Here is a 13,843-nt window from a genome sequence, read left to right on the forward strand (position 1 = left end):
TTTGTTCTTTTAATGGCTGTGTAGTGTTCCATGGTTTGTATGTACCACATTTTCTTTATCCAATCCTCAGTTGATGGGCACCTGGGTTGTTTCCATGTCTTTGCTGTTGTGAATAGTGCTGCGATGAGCATTCGAGTGCTTGTATTTTTTTGGTAGAATGATTTATATTCCTTTGCGTATATACCCAATGATGGGATTGCTGGGTCAAACAAAAAGGTAGTTCTGTTTTAAGCTCTTTGAGAAATCTCCAAAATGCTTTCCACAGTGGCTGAACCAACTTACATTCCCACCAGCGTGCCTAAGAATTCCCTTTTCTCCACAGCCTTGCCAGAATCTATTATTATTTGAATTTTTAATAATAGTCAGGGCCCCTTCTTATCAATCTTTCACATCAAAATGGTGTTTTCAGAACTTCTTGGTTCTTCTGATCTAAACTCTCTGTAATGTTTCTGCTTCAGGGGCCCAGGAGTTCTGCAAGGACTCCTGATACCTTTGGTTGGCCTAGCAGTTTATCAAGACGTCCTCAGAAAGTGTGATGATTTTACAGGAAAGAGAAATGACCATTTTCTCCAAATTTATTTCACATATTTGCAATACAAGATTAATTATAGGCTTTGAAGAAATTCTATTACATTCTTAACAAACCAAAATGTTCTAAAAGTATTGCTTCTGTCAAAACACCATGTGGGTCAACTATTTCTACTGACATCTGGTTCATCTTCATTGCTATGTTCATGTTAGGTTTGAATTTCAAAAAGTTTGGAATCACTGCCCCAGACACACACAGATTTTGTCTCAGGCCTCATAAGGAACAAGAATAAATGGGAAGAGCAAGGTTTCTTTAAACATTTAGGCATTCCCCCCTTCCCAAATCTCAATTTGACAAGTAAGGAATGCAGGAGCAGGTGACATTTTCTTCAGATCTTGGCGGGAAACATGGAGAGCCACAGAGATAACACAATACATTTGAGTAGCTTTTCAGGGCTTAGGGCAAATGAATGTACAAGTAACAGATGCTCCTCACAAACTCTTACATGAAAGCTGCCTGTAAAGCAACTTTGTTTGAGGATGGTTTTGAAAGTCAGAAGGAAGTAGGGTCTGTGGGGTGTGGGAGTCTAACCCTCCAGTCCTTGCTGTCATCTCCTTGGCCAGATGGCCATTCTAGCTTCCTCTATCTGTCCAAAACTGTTTCCTCTGAACTTTGACCCCACAGTCAATTCATACCAAAACTTAAGAAATGGTCATTACCTGATATTACTGATTTAAAAATATATGGATGTTATCTCAGTGCCCCAATTTATGCCCAACATCTTAATCAATGTCATTCATACTACATGCATGACACATTTGAATGCTCATATTAATAACTCTCTGCTTTACAGTTGTGACACTCACAAGCTCTTTATCCAGAGAAACTAAACCATCTCTAGTTGCACCTAAACTGGAGATGAGGTCTTCACAATTTTGCAGAGAAAATCCAACAAGTTGAGTATTTTTTTCTCAGCTCCTCACTAGCACTGTGTTTTACCATTGATGTTATTATTTATATTTGTTATTTTTTATTTTGGTTGTTGCATGATATCCTGATGTTGTCAAAGTAATTCAAAGCCTTAAAAGGGTTTATTGATGTATAAACATAATTATAATAGTAGGCACTGTGAAATTCCACAAACTGGGACAAGTAAATCCATGGGAATAATGATTTTACACAAGAGAAAATATATTATTAGAAAGCACAACCATAAATACCTGAATTTGAGTGTTTCTGGACTGACAATTTAATTTTCCCTTATAGTGTATTGTTCTTTGGGAAAAATAGCATGGAGTCATTGTAGTCTTTTTCAAACAAAGTTTAATAATACACCCACTGGGGATAATTTCAGCTGCATATAAGAAATAACTCCAAATTAACAATGACTTGGAATTCATTTCTCTTTCTCAAAGAAGTCTGGGGTTAGGCAGTCTGGGGTTGGGTATAGTGGCCCTATGTTGTCATCAGAACCCAGGCTCTTTACTCTTTATTCTACCTTCTTAGTGTGTAGCTTCTTTCTTACCTTTAATTCATGGTCAAAGATGGCTGCTGGAGTTCCAGGCAACACAATCTTACTCTAGCCAGCAGAAAGAAGCAAGGATGGGTGCACCCATTCTCCTTCAAGAAGGCTTCCTGTAAGTCCTAACACAAACACATCTATTTATATCTCAAACCAGGATGTAGTCACATGACAATCCCAGCTGTAAGGAAGGTGGGCTGGTAGTTTTCCATCTGAGCATCACAGTGTCCATCCTAAATTTGAAGTTCTGATACTAAGGAGGAAGGGGAATATTTGCAGTCAACTAACAGTTTCTTCCACAAATGACCTCCATAGCAAACTAATTTGTTTCCCAAGGATAAGCACAAAATGATGATTTCTAGTATAATAGCAATAAATTTTATTGCTAAAGGTGAAGAGACCAAAATGCAAGAATAAAGTAGTACTACTTATGACAAAAAATTAGTACTTATTACACAAATCACAAGAATCTTATAAAATTGGTCACAAAGTTAAAGATAAATATGTTTGAAGATTATTGGTAAAATTCTTTTATGAATTGGCTCCATTGTGCATTGCTCAGTATCAATAAAATGTAATGTGAAGAAGCAACTACTATTATGATAGCATTATAATGGTAAATATTTTACTTGGCAGTTGTATAAAACCACAGAGATTCAGAGTTTTAAATTAGCTCTTGACATTTGTCAAGTTATATATGAAGGAAAACTGCTTGATAATTTTTTGTGTTATCTATTCCTGAAAACCCATGATATAGGGGATTTGTGTTCTTTTAGTTAGGAATAACTTTGTAAATCATGATGTATATAGGAAACATACATGGAGATTAGTACTGAAGAAGAACCAGCCATGTTTACATCAGGTCAAAGAGATTCTACTGAAATGTGAAATCACTCACTGTTTTATTTACACGGGATAGTTGGTGGTCAAATAGGCCACAGGTTTTAATTTTAGAGAGAATGGTGAAAGTTGTAAATATGCATAGTGGTTATCTAGCGTTTTCTGTTCAATGAATTATTTAAAAAGTTGAGCAGCAAGTGAAATCTACTGATGGAAGGTAGAACACAGATAGCCTGAGACATGCGATGGTGGTGCAGTTGTTGAACATTTTAATGGTGGTGAATTAGATGATATGCAGCCAATACCTTGACTTTGGCCTGGTGTGATCTTAAACAGAGAATCCAGTTGAGCCTGCCTGGACTTCTGACCTACAGAACTCTGAAGCAATATATGGGTGTTGTTTTAAGCTGCTGAGTTTGTGGTGATTCTTTGTGTAACAACAGAACATTTAACACGGCTGGGCGCGGTGGCTCAAGCCTGTAATCCCAGCACTTTGGGAGTTCGAGACGGGCAGATCACGAGGTCTGGAGATCGAGACCATCCTGGCGAACACGGTGAAACCCCGTCTCTACTAAAAAATACAAAAAACTAGCCGGGCGAGGTGGCGGGCGCCTGTAGTCCCAGCTACTCGGGAGGATCCAGTCACTGCACTCCAGCCTGGGCGACAGAGCGAGACTCCGTCTCAAAAAAAAAAAAAAAAAAAAAAAAGAAAGAAAATTTAACACAAGATGTACTAGAGGGTGGGAGATAAACACTAAGAAAATTCAGGGGCTCACAAGATTAATGAGATTTTTGGCCTAATAGTGTGAGACACACTGAACATTCTCTCCAAAGTTAGGGGAATATTATTGCGTCTTATACTTCTCATTACTAGGGAGATACACCATGCCCGGCAGGCATCTTTGATTTATAGAGGCAGCATATTATGTACTTTAGAATATTGCTTCAACCCATACACTGGGTGACACCTAAGACTTCCAACTTTGTGTGGGGCTCAGGACATAAAAGGATCTGTGGTAAGTCTAGGCTGTGAGATCCTTTCTGCACTGGAATTGGCACCTATTCCAAATATAGGTTTGCCTTTTCTGTCTGCAGAGCTTCATCCAGCACCATCAACCAAGGGCTGAGAGAGAGTTTGAGCTGTAGCATGGGATCCCACATAACACTGCAATAGCCTAAGACACCCATTATATAGCAAAGGAGTGCAGCAGGGGGCACATGGCCATGGTATCCACTGGTCCTATCAAATACCCCACCACCTAGAGGCTACTGAACTGAGAGTAAAGCAGTCTGTCAAAGGCCCAGCTGACATACTGTCTGGGAAAGGGTGCCTTGTGCAGATGGGACACCATCCTCTAGGATGTAGTATGCACCCCAAATCCATACACATATCATGTTACACATATTGTGTTTTCAAAACGTAGAATATATAGATCTGGAAAGCAAGAGGTGAAAGTAGCAGTGACCCTGTTACAGTCAGCCCTAGTGGCCCCCTTAGGGAAATTGTGTGCTTCCCTTCTCTACAACTCTGGGTTCTGACATTTTAGTAGCCTTGGTTTTTAGAGGGTAAATCGTTTCACCAAGGAACAGAGAAAGATTATTTAAGGTAAGAACTGCTGCTTAGCTACTTCGAAGATCTTGTCTCAAGAGACCACTGGCAAAGAAAGTAATTGCCATACTGGCAGGAAAAATTGACCCTAACCATCAGCTGCTGTTGAGCAATATAGGAACAGAGAATGATATATTTGGCACCAAGGTGATCCACTTGGTTTGCTCTTGGCAACCCTTTGCCCAGTTTTGATGGTAAATGAACAAATACAGCAATCATGGCCTGAGAAGGTCATGGTGACCAGTGAGTTGCCAATGGCAACCCTAGGAGTCTATCACATCAGCAGCCTAGCTACCTAGACCAGCAGAGATGCTAGTTGAGGGAAAAGAGACTCTAGAATTGGTGGTGGAGGACAGGGAAGATGACTGTCTGTTACTTCCTTGAGATAGCTGCAATGATAGGAATGGTAGTTTCTCTCATTAACCTTTCTCTTGTAAGAGTCCTCCAGAATACTGGAGTTTTCCCAGAATTTATTACATGAAACAAGTGGATCTAAATGGTGCCAAAAGTTGTCTACAGTGAAGGTCATGGTGTGCCAACCAGATCCCCTTCCAGGTCTGTTTGTTAATCCCCCCAGCTGGCGGGAGTGTTGGTGGCAGATAGTCTCAGTTGAGCTTCCTTTCTGGGACTTGCCATGGAGTGGAGAGAGCTGTCTTGCCTGAATTTATGTCCCTGTGGGGTGAGGGTGAGGAGACAGGTGAACCTGTAATATCACCAACTTAAGACAAAGCTGAAGGGGCACCTCAGACTCAGAGGTCCTCACAGGATTGGCTGAGACCTTTGCTGCAACTGTACTGCAGTTCCAACTTGTCCCCTGCCCAGTCCTACTTCTTTCTCTCCCTTTCAGGTGCTGATCCCAAATTCGCTTTCCAATAAGCCTCCTGCACACAAATCTCCATTTTGGAGAATGATCCTCAGGTTTCTGACCTGTGAGAGGTTTTTCCCAACTTGCATTCCACTAGAAAAAATAAAGAATTATTTTATTAAAGTATGTCTGGCATTGGATACCTTGATTTTTAAAGTTGGAAATGTATTTTTTGTTGTCTACTTTATTATGCAAAATGGCATGTCAGTTTTATCTAGAATTTAAAAAATTACTACAAAGGTTGAAAATATTCTTACATATTCATTTACCGAGTTATCATTTCTCTTTCATAAAATGTCTATAGGCATGAATATTGCTGAACCTGTCCTTTTAACATCATCCAGACCAATAGCTATTTCTTTTCCACCTTTCCTACTTCTTTTACCTGGTGCACAGCAGAGGATTTTGAAGCATGCTGATCTTGTTTACTGTCAGGGTTTAAGACACTATTCCATTCTTCAATCTCCCAAATTCCTAGAAGGACCTATTAATAAAATTGAGTAGAACACTGGGTTGAAAATATGCTAAATGTAAATAGGTTTTTTATTAAAGAGCAATAAACATACTTCATTACTTCTTTTGCTTGTTTAAGCTTTTGGAGCTTGTGACTTCAACTTTTCCAAGGCTGGGCTATTTACTCTGGATGTAGGACTACATATTTCAGGACTAAATGTGCAGACATAACACTCAGTATTCATAACCCTGTATTGGGACCCTCTTCAGACTGACAAAAAACTTCAGCTTTCATCTGACTTCATAGAAAAGATTACACAGACTTAAGGATATTTGGAAGTCTTTTCAAAAGTCAGAAACACTTTTATATCACTCCAAACTACTATTGACATTTAAAAACTTGATTATGCAAAGAACTTCATTTCTAGGACAGGAATTACCAAATGCCAAAAATAACTCAATTGAGACCTAGAATCTTTTCCTAGCTCTCAGAGAAGTGATGTTAGTAGGATTAGTTAACAGGCCAGAATACCCCTTTTGAGCAAAGACATCAGAGGTGATTAATGGTATATTTGGAAACAGGCATCACTTGACTTAGGATAGTTTAACTTGAGAACTTTCATCTTTATGGGCTTATCATAAGTAGGGCTTTAATCATAAAGAACAAATTTTTATTTATGATTACCTAACAGTTGAAACTGATGTGCTCTCAGAATAAAGTCAATGCAAATAATTAGTGATAAGACAATGTGATGTGCTAATTTGAGAGGTGGAAAAATTGTGATGATATGGATTCATGATTGGCTAAAGAACATGCCCTTGAACTAAGCTATACATTTTGGCAAGGGCAGTAATTATCTCTTTTTAAAACTCTTACAAACAGAGTTTGTGAAAACATCACAGAAACATGATACATGGAGTAATAGATGGTTTGAATATTCCAAAAGAGAACTGATTATCAAATTATCAGATTTTAGTGCAAGCTGAAAGGGTTGATGTAGAGAAGTTAGCTGAAGTCTTTGAAAATGCGCTACTGTTCAAGATGTGTTTTTAATTTTTGAAAAGGAAACAGAAGATCTCTGTAAGAGAAGTCACCTGGAAAACTCCTCCCTTAGAATTGACCATTCATCTTCGCTAGCTTATCAGTGGAAAATTTTGCCCCAGGCAATCCAAATATTGAACATTTCTAGGTCCCTGGAGCAAAGAGGGAGCTGATTCTGACTACTTAGAAACCTAGAGGGAAAAGAAGGCCTCTTTAGTCCACTGGACTCTCATTTTCAGGAATTAAACAATTAGCCTATATCTTCCCTCATCACAGACATTTTCAAATGTAGATTTATATCATGTGTTTGGTTTTACATACTAAATATATTTTTATGAAAGCGTGTATACAAAGTGTGGGGGTTTTTCTTTTCATGATTATTTGGCATTTTAATTAAGCGAAATGGGATTTTAGGAACAAAACTCAAATTTATAAAACTTCAACTAATTTAACTGTCATCCAGAAACTTTATTGTAAATAATTTGTCAACAAGATCTGCATTTCTAATTTCAGTTTGTCATTCCTTCTGAGGCACAGAGAAAGGAAAAAAAAAATGATGGTTAATGTTTGTTGAACACTATGCACAAAGGATCTTATTTAGTCCTTATAAACAACACTGCCAAATAAGACTTGTTATCTGTGGTTTTTTAGGTGAGGAACTGGAGGCTATGGGAGATTGAGTTAGGTGCCCAAGGTCATTAAAGACAGTAACTTGCAGAACTGAGACTTAACTGCGATTTTATGTTCACACGCCAATTTGCCAATGATCTATCCAACAAGAAGATAAAGGTGTGGCATGAAGTTATTAGTTTGAAAGTAAACATTGTGAGTCTAGGCTGGACACGGTGGCTCACGGTTGGTCAGGCCAGGAATTTGCGACCTGCCTGACCAACGTGGTAAAGCCCCGTCCCTACTAAAAATACAAGAAAATTAGCCGGGCGTGGTGGCGGGCGCCTGTAATCCCAGCTACTCGCGGCTGAGGCAGGAGAATCGCTTGAACTGGGAGGCGGAGGTTGCGGTGAGCCGAGATGGCGCCGTTGCACTCCACCCTGGGGGACAGAATGAGACTTCGTCTCAAAACAAACAAACAAACAAACAAAAAACATTGTGAGTTTTACTTTGTTTTATCCTACAATATGCCTAGCTTAGGGCTGGATACATAATAGATGAACAATAGGAAGGTGAGGAGATGGATAAAGCATGGATTTGGGAACTATAGCACTCAGGCTCCAGAGTCAAACCCTTGGGCTGAAATCCTTGATTCACCACTAACCAAACAGGTTACCTTGGGTGAGTAACTTTTACTTCCTAGTTGTGCCTCAGTTTCCTCACATGGTAATGTCATGGGATCCTTGGGGTGTTGTTTTGCCAGCTGGAAACCTCTGTGGCTGGTGGCACCTTCTGCTTGAGCATTGCTCATGCCTGCTGGGCTTGTTCCACCCACTTAGCCTAGTGGGCTGTGCTTGGCTCATGCTATTGGCCCAGATCCCACACCTGCCAAGGGTGAGCCAGGCATGGAGCTGCAAAGAGTGTGTGGGTGAGTGAGTGCGTGGTCTGGCCACTATGCACAGCCAGGCATGCTGGCTGTTGCGGCAGGGCAGGCTGCTCCTTGCGCCAGGACAGGTGCCAGACCCGTGCAAGACTGCGGCTGGAGAGGGACCCCATGCAGCTTCTGCTGTGGACACCTGCATCTGGACGAGGGGGATGTGGTGATGCCCAGAAGCTTGGAAATGCCAGGAACTGTAGGGCCTCAAAGAGAGTGTCGCAGTCGTGACTCATGGAGCCCCTAGGTCTGGGCTCCCTGAAGGGCCCCAGCTTTTCTCTCCTTCTTGTTGCCCACAGCATGGTGAGGTGGCAGGGATATTTCAGTCCTGTTTGTGTTATGACTCTTTCAGTCCTGCCATTTGGCAGGTCCTGAGTTCTTGTCCTGCATCCAGGAAGAAAGAGCTATGTAGAAAACTGGAGGGTGAAAAAGGCAGAAAGGAACTTCATTCAGAGGCAGAACAGCTCTCAGGAGACCCACAGGGAGTAACTCCTTTCCACAGACAGGTCGTCCCATTGAGTGTCCAGTTCTCAGTAGAGAGGAGACCTGCAGTGGGTAGCTCCTTTCCGCAGGCAGGTTGTCCCCATACCTGTTGGATGCTGGTGAATCCAGGGTTTTTATAGGCTCAGAAGGGAGGAAATACATGCTGATTGGTTCATGGACAGCCATGGGTGGGCCTGGAAAAAGTATAAATTCTCACTCCTGGCCAGGGACTTCACCTGGAACTGGCCGGCCCTCAGGCTTCAGGCCATCCCTGGCTTGAAGGTGGGGTTTCACAAGGGACCCACCCTTTTCAGCCCAGGAACCTATCTGCCTCCTGCCACCAGTGCGCCATCCATGGTGCCCAGGCTGTTCCTGCCAAAGGGTGCAGGCCCACCCCAAGCAGCCCTCAGCACCCCGTCATCCTCCCTCCCATGTTGGTTAATGCCCAAAGTCCAGAGGGGGCTGAGGTGGCAGGGGGCTAGTGCTTCAGTGGTGCCCTGAGCATGTGCACACCCAACCAGGTTGCAGTAGTGCCTGGGCTTGGCCACAACTTTGCTCCAGCCCAGAATCGGTACCAGGAGCGGGAGCAGGCACTTTCAAGCCTGTGGGGGGAGGGAACTTCCTGAATTCCGGAAAGCGCAGTGATGCCTGGGTCCAGAACCCTGGCTGGGCGGTTGCAGCTGTGCCAGGGATTGCGGGGCTCCTGTCCCACCAACTGGATAAGGGGCGGGACTTCCGCCTGTTCCAAGCCCTGCCAGCTCCGCGGTGCACAGCCCGGGCCATGCCTCCCAGGCTGCAGTTAGCATCCCCACAGGGGCTGCTGCTCCAGACAGGCCAGAGCCGCCATCAGTAGAATGGGGATAAAATACCTGTCGTTTAGGGTAGTTGTGAGGATTGAGTTGATCCTGATAAAACACTTACAATAGTATGTGGCACATAATAAGTGCTCAGTGAATATTAGCTTTTATCATTATGATTAATCAGATTTTACTACACTGTGGCTGTGTTCAACTTGAATGTCTCAGTTTCCTCATCTGTAAAATGAGGAACATCATTTACCTTACATGGTAATTTTATTTGGCAATAATATGCTTTTATTATTTCTAAATAAAATATTTTATTATGCTGTGGATCTAATGAAACAACATTTGTACATTTGCTCTGTGCCAGGTACTATTCTATTCATTTCATAACAGCCTAATAAGGCAGATGCCATTCTGATCCCCATTTTACAGATGAAGAAACTGAGGAAACAAGAGGTTAAACAAATTTTTCAGGGTCACACAACTGGTAATTAGCTCAGCCAAGATTCAAACCCAGACACAGTAGCTCCACAGTAGTCTAAGTCTATGATGACTACACTATGCTATGGATCTAATGAAATAACATTTGTAAAGAACCTGCCCAGTTCCTGACATAGAGAAGAAGCTTAGTAGATGCGAGCTCTTTGCCTATCTTTTCAATAAATACCCTTTGAAATTCTCATGAAATGCAAAATGATACAAATGTTTCAGCTGGCCTACATGGTTTACTAAAATGTCCGATTTTAAGTAATAGTGACTTCCCTGTACTCTTGGAAGGCACACAGAAATATGTGAACACACTTCTCTCCGATTAGGCCCACTTTGGATCATCTTTTCTGTTGACACTTAGGAGTTTCAGTTAGCAAGACATCAACATGCACTCATGTGTGTGCAGTGATATCCTGGAGAGCAGCTGTCAATGATGACAGTTTGAAACAGAACAGCTGGAGGGCAGACCTGAGTTTCTAATGACTGAGAACAAGTCATGGAAATAAGGCAGCCAAAGGGCTCGTGGCTGACAGTGGTGTGCACCTCCCCACATTACTGTTCTGGGTTTCTTGATGGGGATGCTATAAAAATTGTAGGTGGTACAATTCTGGGTTGTGCAGGACTGTCCTGAGCAAATCAACCTGGACTATTTCTTTCACTGTAGCATTTGCAGCATCCTTGACTCCCAGATACTAAATGCCAGTAACTACATCAGTCATAGTAACAACTAAAAAACACAACTAAGAGATGCTGCCACACTTTGTTGCCCTGGGGGAAGATATGGTGTTATCACCCCTATTGAGAACTGAATCCTGTGGGATCTTTTGGGTTTACCTAGGCTTATGTGTAGAAGGTTGCATCTTCAGTATTATCTCCCTTCTCAAAATTGGGTGCAGTATCCCAGCATTAGCACCCCATGGGAGGTTATTACAAATGCAAATCTCAGACTCCACCTGAAAACTATGAATTAGAATCTGCATTTTAACAAGATCTCCAGTAATTTGCATGTGCATTAGAGTTTGAGAAACATTTCCATACTAGGTAGAACATAGATTTTGGAGTAAGAAGGTCCAGGGTTAAAATTCAGTCTCTGACTCTCACTAGCTGTGTAACCATGGGAATGTCACTTAAACTTTCTAAGCCTCAGTTTTCTGCTCTCTGAAAAGATCTTAATTCTTCATGTGTAGGCATGTAACAGGCATTCAACAAATGTCATTTCTCTTCTCTTCAACCTTTCATCAGAAAACATAGTCAAGAAAACCACTCTAGCTCTTTGGATATCATTAGGGAATTACTACCATAGGATAGTGTGGCAAGATAAAGAAAGATGACTACTTTCTCTCTTTTTCCACGAAGACATACTATATATCAAGTTCCAGTTGTGGCATTGCTGGGCATGGCAGACACTGGAAGAGGGGTTCTTCTGGCTGTGACCAGGGTTAGAAAAGGCCAGTACACCTGGTTCAAACAGGTCAGTTAGGAGGAGCAAATCAAATTTCCCAGATGAAATCTGGGACTGATGGCAAAGGATAGATCTTCACAGGGAGAGCCCAGAGAACAAATTCAGGCCCAGGAAGTCAGTTAGGGAGACGGTGGGGCATGAGTATCAGAGAGACATCTGGAAAAAAGGAAGAGAGGAAACACTTATCAGGACGCTTTCACATCCTTTGGCCTTATCCTCTTCTTGCTCCTTGTGTACCCTGCACATTGCTCTACCAAGGTGCCCATTGTACACTACAGAATTGTAGATTGGACTGTTTCATTAACAGATTCAAAGCATTTTGAGGATGAGTTTTTGAGAGGTCATGTCTTGTTTTATTGTTTCACCTAAATATTGTATGCAATGTCTAAGAAAGTATCTAGAATGTGTAAAATAATACTGTTTGTTAAGTGATTGAATGGATGAGTGAATGAATGTTTTGCTTCCAACACTGTAATTTCCATCACAGGCCATTCCTTAGAGAAATCCATGGGGCTTTTAGGAGAGTAAACACTGAGACTCTCTGTGAACAAACGTATCCTTGTTGGTTTCAACTGGCATTTGCCTGTAATCAGGTAGCAGCATGGATTTCCCACCGCCCCCTGACTTCTTGCATCTAGTGTCTCAAGCCTACCCTTCTCTATAGGAGAAACCAAGGGAAAAAGGATATAAAGTTGTCAGAATTTTCAGTCTACCAGTTTTTCTTTGCTCGTGGTTTTGGCTATGGTTAGATTTAGAGTCTGTTACTTTTCAAGGACCAGCTGCCTAAGTTTCTAGGAGATCAAGGAGGCTAGGAAAGAATGATTGTGCTGTTCTTTACTGAAAAGCCACCTGCCAGCCCCTTGGGATTGCTCAAATAGTGCCCCAAATTCTTGCTCAGGGATTTACCTGAATTCTGATAGATGAAGCATTGAAACTGGACTATAGGAGACAGACATGAAATCCAGCCTCTCCACCCTTTGGAGGAGAAGCCAGCAGCCAGGTTACTCTGGAAACCCTTAGAACGTGACAGGTAAAGGCCTCAGGTTGTGTTCCCTTGAGTAGAGCTGCTTGATGAACTTGACTTCTTTCTAGAAATGGATGTTCAGAAGGAGGATGGGACAACCCCTCAGACAGTCCCTGGGCCTAAGGACATGAGATTAATTGTCATCAAGGATAACTCATCCTATAAAAGTTAAGTGTATTTCATTTCATTGCTTATCAGCTCCAGAGCTTGTTATCAGTGGCTCAGTAAAAGCATCTGCAGCCTGACATGGGTATGAAATGGCTCATGGCACTTCTAAGTTGAAAGTGAATACATTTAAGAAAACCTTGTTCTTTCTCTCCCCCACACTTCCTGGCATGTCTTTTATCAACTCCTCCCTGTTTGAAGGATGCATAGGTCTTCTCAGAAGAGCTCAGGCAGAGATGGGAGAGCTGGGGGGAGCTAGTGGGCAGATGGGGGCATGGAATGGTCCATGGCTCTTCAGGCAGCAAGCTAAGGCCTGAGAATGGTTCTGAATCCCTTCTCTATTTTCTCCCCCACTTTTTCTTTACCTTTTTGATAAGGGTAGGTGAGGTGGGCTGGAAGGATGGGAGAGGAGAGAGAGAAAAAAAACAATGAAAATAAGAAGGGGAATATATTTGGAACATTACATGCAATGTGAGCTGGTCTTTCTTTTCAGTGGTAGAAACATTATTCAGTTCACTAGCTCCCTTTTCCTTTCCTAGTACCCAAGGGTTAGCTGTATTTTGAAGACAGGTTTGAGTCACTCTGCCACATAAAGAACCAGGACCAAATGAAATGTCGACTGAGGACAAGAGGAACACGCAATGATTAGTGGAAGAAGAAAGTTATAAATACCAATATGGTCATATGACTAGGGGTAAAAGGGAATTTTTAGTAACTATGCATATTCTCTTGCTTGCTTTGATATGTATGTGTGTGTGTATAAATCAGTTCTTTTTTCTGTCCTTTCTTATCCCCCTCTGTCCAATACAAAGTGAGTTAAAGTGGCTAACCCTATAATTTGGTATCAAAGGAAGATTGCATCTGAACTGGGAAAGGCATGAATATTCCCAGAGATAAAGCAACAGATGGAATGATGTGTCTTTCTTTTTAGGGAGAAGGTGTGTGCATCCTCAGTTGTGTAAGGTACAGTTGCATAATGTTACAGATAACATATTGTTGTTATTGACTTTTTGC

This window comes from Rhinopithecus roxellana, chromosome 2 (assembly GCF_007565055.1).
Source record: "Rhinopithecus roxellana isolate Shanxi Qingling chromosome 2, ASM756505v1, whole genome shotgun sequence".
Taxonomy (NCBI): domain Eukaryota; kingdom Metazoa; phylum Chordata; class Mammalia; order Primates; family Cercopithecidae; genus Rhinopithecus; species Rhinopithecus roxellana.